At 36.5% G+C, this 19,350-nt stretch overlaps 1 protein-coding gene across 1 annotated transcript in view; it reads left to right on the top strand.

Moving 5' to 3' along the window:
* SLIT2 (slit guidance ligand 2) overlaps positions 1-19,350 on the top strand; it is a 412,300-nt gene that overhangs the window by 345,072 nt on the left and 47,878 nt on the right.

Raw genomic sequence — 19,350 nt, 5'->3', positions numbered from 1 at the left:
TGCCCAGGAATTTTTCAAGAATACTTACTTGAATAACAATTAATACATGATTAATTATTTCAGTTAGTGAAATGATAAACTCAGGAAACCAAGATTCACTTCTTTAATTTCACAAAATGGAAGCATGTTAATAATATGTGCCTTGTACCTGGGCTGAGTTAGAAATCTGTGCGTGCGTGCGTACACGTGTGTGTGTGTCTGTGTGTGTGTGTGTATTTCTGATAAGTACCTGGACAAGCAGAAGTCATGACCTGGCACACTTTGATTTTCAAGTTACTTTTTTTTTCCATTTTGTAATAATTTGCATACAATATTATAGGAGGAGTTGGATTCTATTCTCTTTTTAAACCTAACATTTTTTTTTGTCTTTAGCTTAGTGATTTCTTGTTGGTTTTTCATTTTTGATTTCTTTCTTTTGAGACTTCTCCCTATGTGTACACCTATATTCTCCAAGCTGTCTTCCTGACACAGTCCTATCAGCTACTCCTACCATCTGTTGTACTCAGAACTGCCTTAAGGATTCTTTATGACACAGTGGGAACTGTTTACCAATTCCTCTAGTTTCTGCTAGGAAACATTATCAGTCACCTGGCTTTTACAGATAGCAACTGTTTCCAACCTGTTTCTTAAATATACAGAACACTGCCAAAGTCACCTTTTAAACAAATAACAAGCATCGGTTTCTCCAAAAATATAAGGGAAACCAAATGTGGAAGCCTGTCCGTTACCATTAAAATTTGCCATTGCCTTTCAAATGACCACATGAGTTCAACACGTACATCCTTCTATAAGGACTCTTAAAGATATTCTAAAACCAAACACTTTCAGTGAGTATTAGCACACTTTGAATAATGTTTGAAAGATTAGAAGCATCAGCTTTTTCCAAAGAAATACAAACAATGAACAAAATGGTGAATCTTCAGAAGTACTCAGGAGACATAGCGGGATGAAATTTTTGAGCCTTTTGACTTTGGACTGGGTCTCTCTTGCCTTTTCCCGGGTAGTTAACCACTACAGAACAAACAAGCTTCTGAATATTAGTTGGAATATGTATGGGAGATTTCTGAATATGAGTTGAAGCATCCGTGGTGTTCTTGTCCATATGTGAAATGAGCTCATTTACAAAATATCAAACAGCCATCTGCAAAGACTGAAATCAGTGGCACATAGATGCGCATTTAATTATAGGAAAGTATAAATTGGGCCCGAGGGTTTCCATATCCTGCTTCATCCAAGCCTGCAGTTAGGGAGGATTTTTTTTTTTTAATGTGGCTGTATTGTTTTAAATTTAACTTTGGAATTCTGATTAACGAGCATGAGACCTGGGAACAGAAACACTGTTTTGTTCAGGGAATAAAATAATGTTGCCTTTGTTTAAAAATCACTCAAGTCACAAATTGCTTTTTCTTTGAAGGTTTTGCATTTTTTCCCAATGTACCTCAAAGCCTTACAGGGAGAGATAAGTGAAATCCATTAAGGAGGAGCAAATAAAACAGCATGGAAAACCTTGTAAATTCATATTGCAAAAGCAATTACTTAGCTATTTCAGAAGACTAAGTAAAGATGTTAATATAATTAGTAAGACAAAATTCTTAAAAAACAGAGAATGGAAAGCAAAGCCATTAGATGCATAAAGGAAAAGTGTGGGGGGGGAATGGACATATTCACAACAGAATGTAATACTAGGAAGGGAGATTTTTACTAGTCATTAGGCTCTAATTATCATTTCCTGAAGTTTCATGTGACTAAAACAACACAAGTGTATAGTAATGGATTTGTTAGAGAATAAAGTTTTTTTTCTTTCCATTCCCAAGAAATGAAAATGTCAGCTCTATAGATAGATGATAGATAGATTGATAGATAGAAAGATAGATAGATGACTGATGGATGGATGATAGATGAATAGATGGATGGATGGATAGGTAGATAAGTGGATAGACAATTTTAAATATATGTAATATTTTTCCACTTTTCCCTATGAAAGCTGTTCTTCTCTATATATCTACATATACAGTTTGAGACATTATCTGTTCTCATATTTATGAAGTGCATTGAAAAGAATAGCTCTCTACAACTGAGAATTAAAATCCCTATCCTGAAGAAAGACAGAATCAGTTGCCGTGGAGAATATGATCTTGAAACTGTCAAAATGATACTTAAATCAGGCACTTTGGGATTTAATTTTAGCTTGATAAGATTGTTGGAATCAATTTCAAATTAATTCCCAACAACCAAATCATCCCTTGGAGATAAATCTTCAAAGCATTTCTTAGACAAGATGAACTAGAAACCAGGGGAAAAATGAAATTTGGGTGTGCAGCTCCTCCCCGCCACCATGATGTTTTGAAAATTGACACCTTTTCCTAACTCCTGGTATTAACTTAGGTGTTGAATTGAAAAATGTCTTCCATATTTTCTAGCAGTCAGAATGGTATATCTACAGTGTCAAGATTATACTTCTTAATTAACACTAGAATCTCAGTGCCATGTACAAGGATGCCACAAACATTGCGTGATCCAAGACTCATGGAACTTAGTATTAAAAAGATAAATGAATAGATGTAAATCAGAAATCACAAAACCCTAAAACAAAATTTATAACTATATTATATCAACTATGCTTTCATTTCAATTTTTATTATATTATATTGACTTTAAAAAAATCACAGTGCATAAATATTTGCCATTAAACTATACATCTTCCAAATCAATGAAAACAGTCATTTCTTTTGCATGATACCATCAACTGTTCGGTCTCAGCCATCCTGAGCTAAAGGTTGATCTCTTTCAATACTAGGGAGAACACATACTTTTTTACTTTGTTTCTGTGTGTTTGTGTGGGGGGTTGTTTGTTCATTTGTTTTTTGCCCTGCTATAGGTTAAAAAAAAAATGAAACTTGCTCCACTTTGCTATGTCGATTTGGCATCTCTGCTGCTATAGTTGTGCATTGGCTTAATGTGTTGTGCTGTTGTATTAGAATGTAAAAAGTCTCTTGTCTCTTCTGTCTTTGTTGCTGCCAGCTGCTAATCTGAATGAGGTGGAAAAAGGTTAGTTGTGTTTTCAGCCTATTTTTCCTTTTGCTGTCTTGCTTTCCTTTTCCTTTAAAGATGCATGAATTCTACTGTTTGAGCATCATAAAAGAAATGATGTGAAAACCCCAAATCAAGATGTCAAATCAGACATTTATATCCTTGATATGTTGTAGGGATATATCTGTTTGTGTACATATGTATATGTAATTAAAGATACCTATCCACGTTTAAAATTATTGGAAAATACCAAGAAACATATGTTCCATTATGGCAAACATCCTGAAATTATAACATGGTTATGCTAACTGGTGTACTTTAAAATATCTAATAATTTTGTTATAAATTGGGTAAATAGAGGCAGCAGCATGGTGTAGTGAATAGAGAACTGGCTTCAAAGCCAGGAAGATTTGGGTTCAAGTCTTCCTTCTGACACATACTGACCTTGTGACTCTGGGCCAGTCACTTAACCTCTTCCTGCTCTTTACAAATATTAAGTTGAGGTGATAATGACTTTAATTCCTTGGGGAAGTTTCCTAATTTAAGAATCCCCGATGCCAATTAAATCACAGATCTAGTCCCCCACCCCAATTGGGGGGACAAGTTTCATAGCCATGGAATTGCTAGGTATATTCCATAAAATAAATGATGCAGAGCTCACCATACAGGCTTATGATGGAATGAAAACAATATACTACATGCTATTAAGAAAGAAAGTCATTGACATAATAAACCTAGCTATATCTTTTTTTTTTTAAAAGGGAGGGGCAGCTAGGTGGCACAGTGGATAAAGCACTGGCCCTGGATTCAGGAGGATCTGAGTTCCAAACTAGCCTCAGACACTTGACACTAGCAGTGTGACCCTGGGCAAGTCACTTAGCCCCCGTTGCCTCACGAAAAAACAAAACAAAAAATAAAGGGAAAGGAGAAAAGGGAGGAATTCATGTAAAAAAAGGTACAGAATTTTGACTAGAGCTGAGGATTTAAACTTACAACACAGATCCTAATGCATGCTATTCTGTTATTGTTAAAAGATTAGACCTTCATAAGTTGTTTTAAGTTTTGCTCCTGTTGAGTTATTTCTGACTCTCTGTGACCCCTTTTGGGGTTTTCTAGAGCGAAATACTGAAGTGGCTTGCCACACTCCCTTTTCTAGCTCATTTTACATATGAAGAAGCTGAGGCAAATAGAGTTAAGTGACTTGCCCACAAGCTAATAAGTATCTAAGACCAGATTTGAACTCAGAAAGAAGAGTCTTCCTGACTTTAGGCTCAACACTGTAACCACTGTGCCATGTAGCTCCCCTGATTTTAAATATTATATTCATATTCAGACTGAAATAAGAAGACTTAAATCTTGAAGAAAGGGGAGTTAAAATTCCATTTAGACTTCAGCACATACTTATCAAGGTAAACAGATGAACCTTAGACACATGCAGTAGGATTGTGGAATAGATAAAGAATACCATGCGAAGCAGCTTGCTACTTTTATTCTTTTTTTTTTTTTTTTTAGTGAGGCAATTAGGGTTAAGTGACTTGCCCAAGGTCACACAGCTAGTAAGTGTTAAGTGTCTGAGGCTGGATTTGAACTCAGGTACTCCTGACTCCAAGGCCAGTGCTCTATCCACTGCGCCACCTAGCTGCCCCTACTTTTATTCTTGAGATGGAAAATTAAGGTTGCTCTGTATTATTTTGGTAGTGGTTTAGCTACCAGCTTGTATCATTTCTTTACATGAAGGTAATTTAAAACATCTACATTATCTATAGATATATAGATTTAGGTTCTTTTAGGAGTTAACAGTGTAATATATCTAGTTCTTAGTAAAGTAATACAGCAGTTACATTTTGTTTGGACATTCATTTTTTAAATACCTTGATAGCCATTAATGCATTTTATTTTATATTAACATGTGGTAAGAGGCAACATGGTAGAGAAGGGAGATCATGTTCACTTGAGATCCGATAAGGCTTCAAATGCTACCTCCTATACTTACACTTAATTTATGGCCATGGGCAATTCACCTAACCCTTTTATGCCTCTATTTTTTTCATCTATAAGTTTGGGATAATCATAATTCTTACTTCACAGGATTTTTTGGTGAGGATCAAATTAGATAGTATATGAAAAGTTATTTGCACTTTCATGGATCTATGATTTCATCTACATGAATATCCTTCCACCTACCCAAACCTTCTTGCTCGTGTGATTTTTTTTATTAATGTCTTACAAATCCTCAATAGAAAATCTATAGCATGGGAGCAGCTATGTGACATAGTGGATAAGGTACCGGCCCTGCATTCAGGAGGACCTGAGTTCAAATCTGCTTTCAGACACTTTGACACTCACTAGCTGTGTGACCCTGGGCAAGTCACTTAACCCTCATTGCCCCGCAAAAAAAAAGAAAAGAAAAGAAAGGAAAAGAAAGAAAAAGAAAATCTATAGCACTTCCTCTTTTCCTTTCAGTATTTTAATATTTTGACTGTTCATCTGTTATATTTCACTCCGGCTCCTTGACTAGCCACCATCTTTGTGGGTCACAAAGGTCACCAAAAGATGTCTGTCTGTCTGTCTTTCTGTCTTTCTTTCTTTTTGCAGGGCAATGGGGATTAAGTGACTTGTCCAGGGTCACACAGCTATTAAGTGTTAAGTGTCTGAGGCTGGCTTTGAACTCAGGTCCTCCTGAATCCAGGGCTAGTGCTTTATCCACTGCGCCACCTAGCTGCCCCGTACCAAAGATGTCTTTCTTGTCACCTCACATAAAAATCATTAAGGATCACAATACTGTGTGCAAGCCTGCCATTCACCTTTCCATTGTCCTTTGGGTAACCCATTATTTGGATCCTTCTGAGCTCTTTTGCTTTGTAATTCACAGCCATATAGCATCAGCAGAATACAGATATTAAAAAGATAGGCTTTAATCATGGGGAAGAACTTAGGCTCATTCAAAGGGCCGCAAAGTTGCATAAATAGAATCCATACCCTTTATCTTTCTCCTCCTCCTTCTAAAAACACAGATCACAGCTATGTTATTTTAGTTCAATAGTTCAGTTCTCATGCCTTTGGAAAATCTTGTTGCTTTCCAGAAGTTACTTTACTACCTGAATTTTCTCATTACAGAACCTACCTTTTCTTTTCTTTTGAACAATTTTTAAATTAACTTAAATTTGGGAAAAACCACTGTTTTTTAAACAGGTACAGAATCTTTGTTTCTTTACCATATTCAAAATAGCTCTACAGTGGTGTCAGAATTTCACTTTGCAATAGTTCTGTGATTGGAGGACACACATTTTAGAAGAAAGAACTCATTAGCTGACCCATGTAGCAAATTATGGGTTTCTTAACAAACTGTAGAGATCCTGAGTAATTTTGAGTGTTCAGCTTTCTAGACATCAATAATAACAACAGCTCATATTTGCATGGTACCATATAAGCTGTCATTAACATAAAAATGCATCTTCCCATTTGATTCTCTCTACAAGCCTGTGAAACAAGTGTAATTATTAATATTAGAGCTATTTTGCAAATGTGGAAACAGATTCAGAAAGGTGAGTGAAGTGTGAATCATATTTCTTTTCTCTCAACTTTAAGCAATCTATCTGACAATCCAAATACAATCAAAGTACATTCTCAGGGCAAAAAAAAATGAAATTTATTATATTAATATGCAGAAAAGACAACTGACTCTTTTGTCTTCCTTCATCTTAGGTCTTGCTAACTACAAGTGTTATTTCATTTTTTTTTTTAAAGAGGCAGTTTGGTGTAGTGGATTAAGAACTTCTTGTTAAGGAGACTTGTGGTTCAACATAAGCTTCCAACACTTTTTTTTAAGGCAATTGGGTTTAAGTGAGTTGCCCAGGGTCACACAGCTAGTAAGTATTAAGTGTCTAAGGCCGAATTTTGAACTCAGGTCCTCCTGAATCCAGGCCGGTGCTCTATCCACTGTGCCACCTAGCTGCCCCAGCACTTTTCAATTGTGTGATCATGGGCAAATCACTTAACTCTCTATAGGCTATTTCTAAGACCATGAGAACTGACTCTTGGGGGAACTTCCCACATTCATGCGTTCTTGGCATACTGAGAGAAGACTCAAAATAATGTCTAAAAGTCCATCCCTTTTGCTGCTTTCAGCGGCCACTGGAATTGTGACAGAATTGGAGAAAGACCCACACAGTGTCATTTTAGGATTGAAGAGCTAGTTTAAAAATATTTTCAGGGGCAGCTAGGTGGCGGGGGCAGCTAGGTGGTACAGTGGATAGAGCAACTGCCCTGGATTCAGGAGTACCTGAGTTCAAATCCAGCCTAGCTGTGTGACCCTGGGCAAGTCACTTAACACCAATTGCCCCGAAAAAAAATATATATATATTAAAAAATATATATATTTTTTTTCCAGAGGTAATAAATTCACTTCTAAACACTGAGTTAATTGTGTGTATTGCCAGCTAGGTAGTGCGATTGGATAGACCATGGGCTTGGAATCAGGAAGACTCATCTTCATGAGTTCAAATCTGACCTCAGGACACTCACTAGCTGTGTGACTCTGGGCAACTCACTTAATCTTATTTCTCAGTTTTCTCACATCCATAAAATGAGCTAGAGAAGGAAATGGCAAAGCACTCCATATTTCTACCAAGAAAACACCAAACAGGGTCATGAAGAATCAGACAGGACTGAACAACATTGCCACTAGTATAATGTCCTCACAACTTTTTACTATTATGATGTCATTATCCCAGCTGTTCTTAGTAACATCTTTTTTTTTTATTCCGAATTTCAAATTGTTTATGTAACTGCCACAATTAAATACCTTATTTTCTTTATTTTCCCTTCTCATTATTGACCTAATCATCTCAAGCTATAAAACAAGGGGTCCCAAACCGCACTAAGATGTTTGGACATTCTATATTATAACTAAGGTTTTACAACTTTTTTAAAAACATGCTTTAAGTTTCTTAAAGTTTATGCTTTCAACTGCATTAGAACTTTTGGGATCTGTGACATGCCTTATTAATTTTCATTTCTACATGTTAAAAATGTTTTAAAAGGTTCTTTCGGGAGCAGCTAGGTGGCGCAGTAGATAAAGCACTGGCCCTGGATTCAGGAGGACCTGAGTTCAGATCTGGTCTCAAACACTTGACACTTACTAGCTTTGTGACCGTAGGCAAGTCACTTAACCCCCATTGCCCCCCCCCCCCAAAGCAACTTTCTCAGACTAAAAGCTACTGCAAGGATTAATATTAATGTGGCCATTACATAAATTGTTGTTTAAGGAAATTTGAACAGGGGTTCTTAAGTTGGGGTCTGAGAACTTTAAAAGAAAACATTTTAATTGTTTTTCAAGTTTGGTCAGGCAGTGGATAGAGCACGAGCCTGAAGTCAGGAAGACTCATCTTCCTGAGTTCAAATGTGACTTCGGATACTTACTAGCTGTGTGATACTGGACAAGTCACTTTATCCTGATTGCCTCAGTTTTTTCTTCTATAAAAATGGAAATGACAAACTGCTACAGTATCTTTGCCAAGAAAACCCCAACTGGGATCACAAAGAATTGGATATAATTGAAAAACAACTGAATAACAGCAATAAATTTCAATATAATTGATTTCTTTCATAATCCTATGTATTTTACTTTATGCATTTAAAAACATTATTTTGAGAAGGGATCCAGAAGCTTTACCAGACTGTCACAGGGGTCTATGTAATACCAAAAAAGTTAAGAATCAATGAAACAGAGGGTTTCTTCACCAAAGCAGTAGGGATAAGCTTTATGTCACTGAAGAATTATTAAACAGACTTTAATTTCATCCAGAAAACAAAACCTAAGCTATCTCAAAGGTATATTTTATATATATCATGTAATTGCTTTTTGTTCTGTAGAGTTTTATAATAAATGAGTTACTTCAGATCTATGACCAAAGGATCATTGATATACAGCTGGAAGGAATATTAGAGTCTAATGTAGCCCAGAGGTGGCAAACACATATATAGCTCACAGGCTGTGTGGGGCCCACAACACTACTGAGTACCTGCTGAACCAGATTAAAATGAATTAGGAAAATATTTAATAACAAAATAAATAAAATACAGTAAAACATAGATCATTTTAATTTATGGTTTTCTAAATGAATATGAAGCCTACAGTGATTCTTATATATGGTTTAGTGGCCCCTGTTTCTATTTGAGTTTGACACCACTGATCTACCCAGCCCTTTCACAAATGACCTGAGCCGTGTCCGTAGTCCCACAGGAAAAAAGTGAGTAGTAAGCCAACATTCTAACCCAGATTCTCTGACTCCAAATCCATCTTGCTTTCATGATGCCATGATGTCCGTCTCCTTCTTCAGTGGGCAAGTCAGTGAGCCTCCTTTAGTTTCCTTACCTGCAAAATGAGCAGACTGGCCTAGGGTAACCTCTAAGGTCTTTTCCAGCTATATATTTCTCTTGCTGTGATACTTCATAGGTGTGGGTACTTCCACAAATCCTTCATCTATTAGAAGATAGTATAGGAATGATTGTGACCAAAAGAAATCATCACTGGTTGTCACACTTCTGATGATAAGCCTTTCTTATTTTAATTAAGCTGGTCTTCAGACAATTGACTGTATAGTTCACTACTGAGCCAGTCACCCAGATTCTTCCAACTTGGTATAAGATCTGTGAGAACTTGCCCTCCAGTGACCTAGGCTTTTAGAACTAGGATCTCTTCCACTCTGAAAAAGGATACCAGAGTAGAACTATTGTGGAGGAATACATGAGATATCAAAGAAATGTGTTTGAGTGACAAAAAACACTGGACTGGAGGGACAAGATGGGGTAGTGAAAAAGAACTATCCATAGGGACAAATGACCTAGGCTCAAATGATGCCTCTGAGACTACTTGGATGACTGTGGGCAAGTCATTTGAGATCATGGATCTCAGTTTCATCATCTGTAAAATGAATTTTGGACTATATGGCTTCCGAGTTCACTAGCAACTGTAAATCTCTTATCCTGTATGAAAAGAGCAAGGGATAAACCAAAGACTGTCCTTGGGCTCCACTGCTGTTTTAAATGTAAAGACAAAATGAGGCAAGTCCCTGCGTCTTAGATAGTCCATTAAAGTGAACTTACAAGAGGATGTGGAAAGGACGACAATCATAGATGGCTGCAGTCTGCATTTTTAGATGGAAACCCACAGAAATAATGGATTCATTTAAGTGTTTTTAAAGAAAAAAAGTAGGAATAGCAATATTTGACAATACAATGTGATTCCCACATAATTATAACTTTTAGAATGATCTTTTTTTTTGGGGGGGAATAATCTTTATCAGTCCTTCCCCCCTCCCCCTGTGATCTTGCTATCCTGAATGATGACTAAATTTACTTCTCTGGATTATTATAGGAAATAAGTGTCACGAGCTAGAATATAGTAATATTTTTATGGTATTTATAATTCATATAGGGAATATGGGGGTCCACATACTCTCAGGGAGCAAGATTTTATATACTATTAAAATTAAAGCCAAATTGAGCATTCATCTTATTTAATCCACAGAAGGCCACCTCCAAAAAATCACTTATAATGGAGTGGATAAAAGGATTGTGCTTAAGTTAGGTTTTAAAGGGTTTTTATGATAATGAGTTTTGTCCTGCTGGGGAATAAACTATTTCTGGGGAATTTATTACTCATATCTTGAAGGTGAATTAATTATTTCAGAGTAATAGGATGCATTTCAGACTACTGGGTACAAATTAAAGCAACATCCATTTATTAAAACCGATGTAGGCTGTGTGGCATAATAAAATGGCATTGAACTTGGAATTGAGAGACCTCAGTTTAAATCTTAGCACTATTACTTGTTATATAACTATAAATGTGTCAGTTTAACTTTTATAATGTCATTTTCCTCATCTGTAAAAGAGGACAAAATCCATATATTACCTACCTTAAAGGGTTCTTGTGAGAAAATGGAAGTTCTTGGTAAAAATGATAATAAAATATTATAAAAATGGGTTATTTAAATGACATATAAAGTTCCATTCTTTAAAAAGGAACACATCAAACCTTAGAATTAGCTTACTCACAGGTCAGAGTGACTTCATTAACAATTACTAGTAATTCACTACTTACAGTGAATTTCCAGAGTTTTATTTTTGGGTCTTACCTGTGTTTATAAATTTTAATCAGGGGGCAGCTAGGTGGCACAGTGGATAAAACACTGGCCCTGGATTCAGGAGGACCTGAGTTCAAATGCGGCCTCAAACACTTGACACTTATAGCTGTGTGACACTGGATAAGTCACTTAAATTCTCATTGCCCTGAAAAAAAAATTAATGACTTTTAGTTTAGTTTTTAATAGACCAGCAAGAAATGTGAATAACCTAGGCAAATAGAAATTAAGAACTTGCCTGTTTTGGGGATTCCTCAATTTCCTTTACCTAATATGTCTTATACCTTAATTCAACAAACGTTTTAACCACCTTACTATGTGCAAGGAGTTGTTCTAGGTTCTGGGATACAGACAAAAGAATTTTTTTTTCTTTCTTTCTTCTTTCTTTCTTTCTTCTTTCTTTCTTTCTTTCTTTCTTTCTTTCTTTTTTTCTTTCTTTCTTTTTTCTTTCTTTCTTTCTTTCTTTCTTTCTTTCTTCTTTCTTTCTTTCTTTCTTTGTTTTTGTGGGGCAATGGGGGTAAGTGACTTGCACAGGGTCACACAACTAGTAAGTGTAAGTGTCTGAGGCTGCGACTTTGAATCAGGTCCTCCTGAATCCAGGGCCGGTGCTCTATCCACTGCACCACTTAGCTGTCCCAAAGGATTTATATTTTCCCTAGCAGGATACATGTTAGACAAGTCCGTAAATAATCAGGAGAGATGACTATACAAGTCATTAAGATACAGTCAATGCAAAGTACTGCCAATAATAATTACCGAAAGAAGTGTTTTCCCTACAAAGTCCTCTAAGCACACACTTCCTCAATTTCTGAGCCCACTCTGTCCCTTCTATATATGAGAAAATATGTGGAAATAAAATTTAAGATATGATATCATTCCATTCTCCCTCTATGTTATATAACAGCAATTGCTCATCTCATTCCTCAAGCCATGATTTTAAGGCAAAGATCTCACCTGGGGGCCTTTCCTATTCCAGTTGCTTCCTTAACTTTGTCTCTGGCCCCTCTGTGGATGAGAAGTTTTCTTTTTTACTTTGTCCTCTAGTAGCTAGATTGGTTTGCCTTACTGTCATCAAAATCACTTATTAAACAAGGCCTTACATGAAGTATTAGAACAAAGACTGTCCTTGAATACTAAGCAAATACATTTTATCCTCTATGCCCAAATTGCTACATATCTCTTTTCATGTCAATATATATATAATAGGGCACTAGCATATTCTAATTAGTTTTGTTTTGTTGTTTTTCTGGACTTAAGTGGTAGCTAAGGATGAAAACATTGGAAGAATAATGTGCTTGAGTCTCCAAAATCTATCTTGTGTCCTGGGGAGTCTGGAAACCAACCAAACTTTCATGCCTCTCTTGAAATTATATTTTAAAATGTCATGTATAATAAATTTCAGTGAGAACAGTCTGATTCATACTGTTGCAGTAAGTAATCTCCCTTTAGTTATCAATATGAATTTTCATTTCTGGTTGAAAAATAACTAAGCTATGCCTCAGGCATTTTTTGAATAGGAAAAATAGTATCAGTGGACCCAAAAATTGTTAGAGCTGGGAGAAGCTCCAGAGATTTGCTAGTGCAGCCTTCTTCTTTGACAGATGAGAGAAGGGATTGAGAGACTTGCCCAAGGTCCACAAGCAATGTCACAAGAAGGATAATCTGGCAGTTGTAGCTAACCAAAGAACATTGTGTTTTATTGTTTCTCTTTCCTACTGCTCCATTTCCTCTCGGGTCCCAGAGTACCCCTATAACTGGTGTGTGAGGAGGGGGTTGTTTGTTTTATTTTGTCTTGTTTTGCTTTACTGATTCATGCTTTAAATGTAAGAGGGAGAAAGCATCATCTAGCATAGAAGAGATTTAAGAAATATAGTGCTCCAATCACTCTCCCCCTCACTGGGAAGCTCAACCTCCTGGAGGGTTTATCTTTTATAGACAAGAATACCTTGAATCTAAAATGATGCCTTTGGAAAAAAATAATTGGGATTCATCCATGTTCTCCTGTCCCATTTGGTTTAAATGTACTGTAAACATGAGAGTTGGGGAAGTTCTTAAATCATTTTCCAGTGACCGCATAAGAATCATCTTTTCTGCTAAAGATCCTCTAGAAATAGAATAAGTATACACATGTTGCTGAAGTTACTCTGGGAGGGGAAAATAAATAATAAATGCCCATGACAGATTTTAAAATGCTGCTTTATATGGCATATATAAATAAAATCAATTAGGATTTTCTAATAGGGAAATAATGAAATTCTTTTGTCCTGTAGAATGTTATTTAAATGTTGCTATAATAATGAGAGGGATGGTGATAGTAATTTCAATCCATACAGTATCTTAGGAGTACATATACCTCCTGAAGATATAGAGTCATAGATTTATGGATTTAAAAAACAGAAGGGACCACAGAGACCAACTGATCCTACCCCCACATTTTAAAATGAGGAAAGAAAAGCTTTAGGAGCCTTCCACTTTACCTTGCTCTCAGCCTCCAAATGAAAACTTATACTTTCCTTGAAGAACAGACCTGGAAAAATCCAAGCAAGAAAATTTTTATTTTCTAGGAAGTTTAATAACGTCTAGGGGGAAGAATGGCATCAAGAAAATGTTCCCTGGGAGGATTGGTGAAAACAGAGAAGGTCCTTAGTCCTATAAGACCCAAGGAATCAGGGAATGGGTTTAAGAAACAGGGAACTTAAGAACCAGGGACCCAAATAGAAGCCCTAGAATGGGGAGAAAAAGAGGCACCTAACCACAAGAACTAAGGTACGATGGATCAGGATTACCCCAAAAAACCCCTCAGTTTCCACAGCCATGGCCCAATAAAAAGAGTTAAGCTGGTATTATCTTTTGGGGGGGGAGGGGAAGGGGGCAATGAGGGTAAAGTGACTTGCCCAGGGTCACATAGCTAGTAAGTGTCAAGTGTCTGAAGCCCGATTTGAACTCAGGTTCTCCAGAATCCAGGCCCAGTACTTTATTCACTGCACCATCTAGCTGCCCCTAAACTAGTTATTATCTTGAAGGACAATAAAGCATAAATCTTATCAGACAAGCTTTCAGCTCTATAAAATGAGGGTGGGAAAGCAGTAAGGTAGAGGGTTATTTATTTGATTTTTTTTTAACATGTCAGTAGTGGAAGCAAAATTAAACCCAGTTCTAAATTTTATGTTACTTACTAAGTTTGTTAAAGAGTGTAGAGCTGAAAGGGGATTTAAAAAAAATATATAATCTAATACCCTGTACTCCCCCACCCACCATTTAGCAGATAAACAGAGACCAGAAGAAGTAAAGTAGCTTGCCCATGGTAACATAGATAGTTAATAGCATAAAAATACAATCTGATTAATTTTTATGTGATTGAAAAAAACCTTTCCAAAGTTAGTTTGGAGAGAGAAGAGAACTACAAGTTAAGAATTAGGAAAGGAGAAGAAGAGAGAAAAAATGCAAGTGGCAGCATAGTGTAAATATATTTTAAAAGTTATTTTATCTCTCATACACTTCCTATAATGATGACAATGTTGGAATCTGTTTTAAAATCATGGAATTTTAGAGCTGCGAGAGATTATAGAGATGATATGGTTCAACATCATCATTTTTTACATTTAGAGCTGCCTAAATCTCATAGTCATTTACTCCCAAAAATCCAGAAGGAAAATCTGGACATGTCTAGATGTGTTGCTTCCTCTTCACCATGATGCCTCAGCATTATTTGTTGAGAAATTGTAAAATATACCAAGAAAGGCAATTTAAGATAGGTCTAAAATAGCAGTAAAAATATTTCAAAGATGATAATTCTTTAAAACTATTAGCAAAGACTCATTTGGATGCCTGTTCAAATATATTTATTTGACCTAGAACCCAATAATGATCTTTTTTTCTACCTGGTTCATTTTGGGATAGACCTAATGCATTTTTAGGCACCTAATAAATTAGTTGAATCAAAATGAGTGGTGATATTACTCCAATGTAATGTTAACAAAAGGATCATACCTTAACCCACATTTGCATTTCCCCATCAGACTAAGTAGTCTTTCTGTTTAAAAATCAAAAATATATTTCAACAAGGTTTTATGAAAAGTTATAAATATTATGTATCAGTGGCTTCCGGTTGACTTTTTTAAAGTTCATATATTTTGTTGACTTCCTGAACATCTTTATTTTTTACTCTTCTAAAATCCACATGGTTATTGTTTATATTGTTATATCCCTACTTAATCATATTTTCCAACATGATTGATTTCCTTTCCTTATCTGTAATGAATCTATGCTAAGTACTGTTGGCATCTTGCTAGTTTTTTAAGTATCCTTAAATAATAAATTCTATATTAAATAAATGTATCTTTCAAACCTCTGCATCTAAGATGACCGAATAGTGAAATCTACTTCTTAATTATTGGCCTGATTAATCATGTGATCATATACATTCTTCTGAGAGCCTTGAGAATCACAGGTGGCTACAAATTAATAAGCACTTTCTTTACAGTAGCTAATTGGTTAGCTTTATTCTATCCCCTTCTCTCCCACTTCCCAAAAAATGTCACACTTCCATAAAGTCCATGCCTTAGAGGCAAGGACTGTTTGTCATTTTCTCTTTGGGTCTTCCCAGTGTCTACCAATATTCTTGGCACTACTAGGTACTTAATAAATTCTTCATAAATAAATGGCATAATACTCACTAAATACAAACATAAACCTATCATATAACCTTGCTCTATGACCTAGACATTTAAATTTAAAATAGTGAATGTCGTCTCTGTCTAAATTGTAAGTCTTGACTCTTACAATGATATTGAGAAAGCTTTGCATCGATGATCTTTTTAAGCACAGAGCAAATAATTTATTAGCAAAAGGTTCATATTAAAATACTTACTTTCTTAAGTCATTTTGAAAAGGAGACTGAAACCAATAGAAATAAAGCTTTGCCTTTTCTTGATTTTCTAAGCATTAGTTAATTTAAATAATTCTATTTAATTCAGTAGCATTTTTAAGCCCCCTGCTGTGTACCAGGCATTCAGATATTATTTGGAGATACAAAGAAAAATAAGTAAAAACACTCCCCATCCTCCAAGAACTTATATTTTGCTGCATTGTATAGACTCCCATTGTGTTGCTGGTAAGGCAGTATCTGCAACTTGTTGGCCCACTTGTTCCAGTCACAGTTTTATTTATCCTGATATTTAAATATGATTATACTGTGAGATTTAAAATTGGATATTAGATCATAAATCTCCCCTACTTAACCTTTCCCTTATTTATCTCCTAAACTAGTAAATGGAAGCAGCTTTTGGTTTTCTAGATAGACCTTTTTATTTATAGTTATGATAGTCACAAGGTGATGTTGATTAGAAGGATAGGAAAGTAGAAACACAATACAAATCGTCTTAAGTCTAAGCTTAGTCTATATTCCTTATAAAAACTCACCAAACCAACAAGGCCACCTTTGGAGAGAGAGTCTGTGCCGCGCCGTCAGGAGTCCCGCCAAGCAGGCAAAAGCCTACCCTCGTTCTCTCCACCCCGGAAGTCAAAAACCCGGCAGGCAGTCTGACATGCACAGCAGGCGGACTGTTCGTTCTCCTCCCAAAAGGGTGGTCCTTGAAAAACTGGCATCTTTCAGTATCCTAACCGACTGTTAAAAACTTTCATATTTTACCACAATACTATATTGCTCTGACTCATTTTTCAATTAACAAGCATTTGATGTATGTGTGTGTTTTATCCCTTATTTCAAAGATATTTTATCTTTATAATGGACAAATATTTCCTTTTGTTTCACTTTTTGTTCACATTTCTGAATTATTTCAATACTTCGTTTTAAATGAGTAAATAGACTCAGAGGGTTTGAGTAGTCCCATGGTCACTTGCATAGCAAGTATCTGAGTTCAGGTTATCTAAGTCCCACAAACTAGCATCACCTTAGGTTAAGATGGCAACCCTGGGGGCAGCTAGGTGGCGCAGTGGATCGCAGCACCGGCCCTGGAGCTCAGGAGTACCGGGGTTCAAATCCGGCCTCAGACACTTAACACTTAGTAGCTGTGTGACCCTGGGCAAGTCACTTAACCCCAATTGCCTCACTAAAAAAAAAAAAAAAAAAGATGGCAACCCTGTGGTTTTTGGACAAGTAAAAGATATTGCTACAGGAATACTGTAATTTGCAGTTTCCCATTAATATATTATAGCTGACGGGGCAACGAGGGTGGCACAGTGGATAAGCACTGGCCCTAGATTCAGGAGGACCTGAGTTCAAATTCAGCTCAGACACTTGACACTTACTAGCTGTGTGACCCTGAACAAGTCACTTAACCCCCCATTGCCCCACCAAAAAACCCCAACAACATTATAGCTAACATTTATATAGTGAGTTATGTTTTGCAATGCTCTTTGCATATAGTATCTCTTTTTTTTCTTTTCTTTTTTTTTTTTTGCTGGGCAATGGGAGTTAAATGACTTGCCCAGGGTCACACAGCTAGTAAGTCAAGTGTCTGAGGCCGGATTTGAACTCAGGTACTCCTGAATCCAAGGCTGGTGCTTTATCCACTGCGCCACCTAGCCGCCCCGTATAGTATCTCATAGTAGATATTTGAGAGTCAATGAAATCATAGTTCAAGTAGGCCTCAAACCCATCAGTGAGTGAAGACATGAGAACAATTTGTTCCAAAAGCCATGAAGGAGGCTGAAGCAGGCAGCAACTGTGGAGCTCTTAGAACCTGGTCAGATATCAAAGACACCAAAGTCATCTCCTGCATCCCAGGTCATCACCAGTTGTCTTGACTTTTGTCTTGCTGCTGGATTTCCATGACTCAGGAAGAGAGAATAAAGCTGATGACTGCGCAGCTCTGCCTCACTGAAATCCAATTCATGCAGGAGTCAAGACATGACTCTAAGATGGCATTGCTCCTCTTTGAAATGAAGAGCAAACAAGAATGTTAGAGCTAGGATGGACACTAGAGATCATCTCAACCCCCTCATTTTGCATATGAAGACACTAAGACCCATGGAAAACAAATGTCCTATTTCCTTTGGACCATTAGCTCTTTGTTGTTGCCATTCAGTGGTTTCAGTTGAGTACAGCTTTTCCTGACCCCATTTGGGGTTTTCTTGCCAAAGATACTGGAGCAGTGTACCATTTTCTTCCCCAGCTCAGTTTTTAGATGAGGAAACTGAGGCAAATAATTAAGAAACTTGCCCACTATTGCACAAATAGTAAATATCTGAGGTCAGATTTGAACTCACAAAGATGTCTTCTTGATGCTAAGCCCAGTGCTCTATCCACTGCATCACCCAGCTGCAATTTTAATGAACATTAATATTGTCCATTAAATGTGCAATATTAAAGTATATCTTCCTAGAATCTCTGATATTACTGTGGAAAGTATAACACTTATAATATTAATTTCTAAACATCTTTAAGAAGTCCCTATAGTCTACAGTACTTTCTGTCACAATGTTGCTCCTTCAGAGGACACTGAAGCTAGAATCTATAAGCTATACCTCATTTCGGAGGTGTTTGTTTTTGTTTTTTTTTTTTAAGAAGTATTTTTTCTTTCTTTAAGTGTAGACTGCTTGCGGAGGCAGTTGGGGGCACAGTGGATAGAATGATGGACTTGCAGTCAAGAATGTCCGAGTATGAAACCCCCCTGTCTCAGACACAAGTTGTATGACCCTGGGCAAGTTACTTAACTTTTTCTTGCCTCATTTCCTCATCTATAAAAAGGGGAAGGACAGCTAGGTTGCACAGTGGATAAAGCACTGGTCCTGGATTCAGGAGGACCTGATTTCAAATCCAGCCTCAGACACTTGATACTTGCTAGCTGTGTGACCTTGAGCGAGTCACAACCCTCATTGCTCTGCAAAAGAAAAAAAAAGAATATAAGTTAGTTTCCCTTCACTCTGCAGGTGCTTTTAGAAAGTTGAGAAGTAAAATCTTTACAACCACCCTGATATACAGTGGCAGGCCAGTGTTCGAAAACATTTCAGATGCAAGTGCTCTTTGAAGAACTACTCTTTGATATTAGTTTCTGGACTTCTTAATGTTGCTCTACTTTAGTCTTAAACTAAATTGCTTTAGGTTGGGATCTTGTGAGTTCTCAAAAGTTCAAGTGTGAGTACTTAAGAAACCAGAAAAGAAAATAGAAAGTATTATGGGAAGGGAGTCTTGTTAGAGAATTATTTGATT

Source organism: Dromiciops gliroides, chromosome 6 (assembly GCF_019393635.1).
Source record: "Dromiciops gliroides isolate mDroGli1 chromosome 6, mDroGli1.pri, whole genome shotgun sequence".
Taxonomy (NCBI): domain Eukaryota; kingdom Metazoa; phylum Chordata; class Mammalia; order Microbiotheria; family Microbiotheriidae; genus Dromiciops; species Dromiciops gliroides.
The sequence above is the reverse complement of the archived record's forward strand: the minus strand, read 5'-3'. Positions and strand labels throughout refer to the sequence as shown.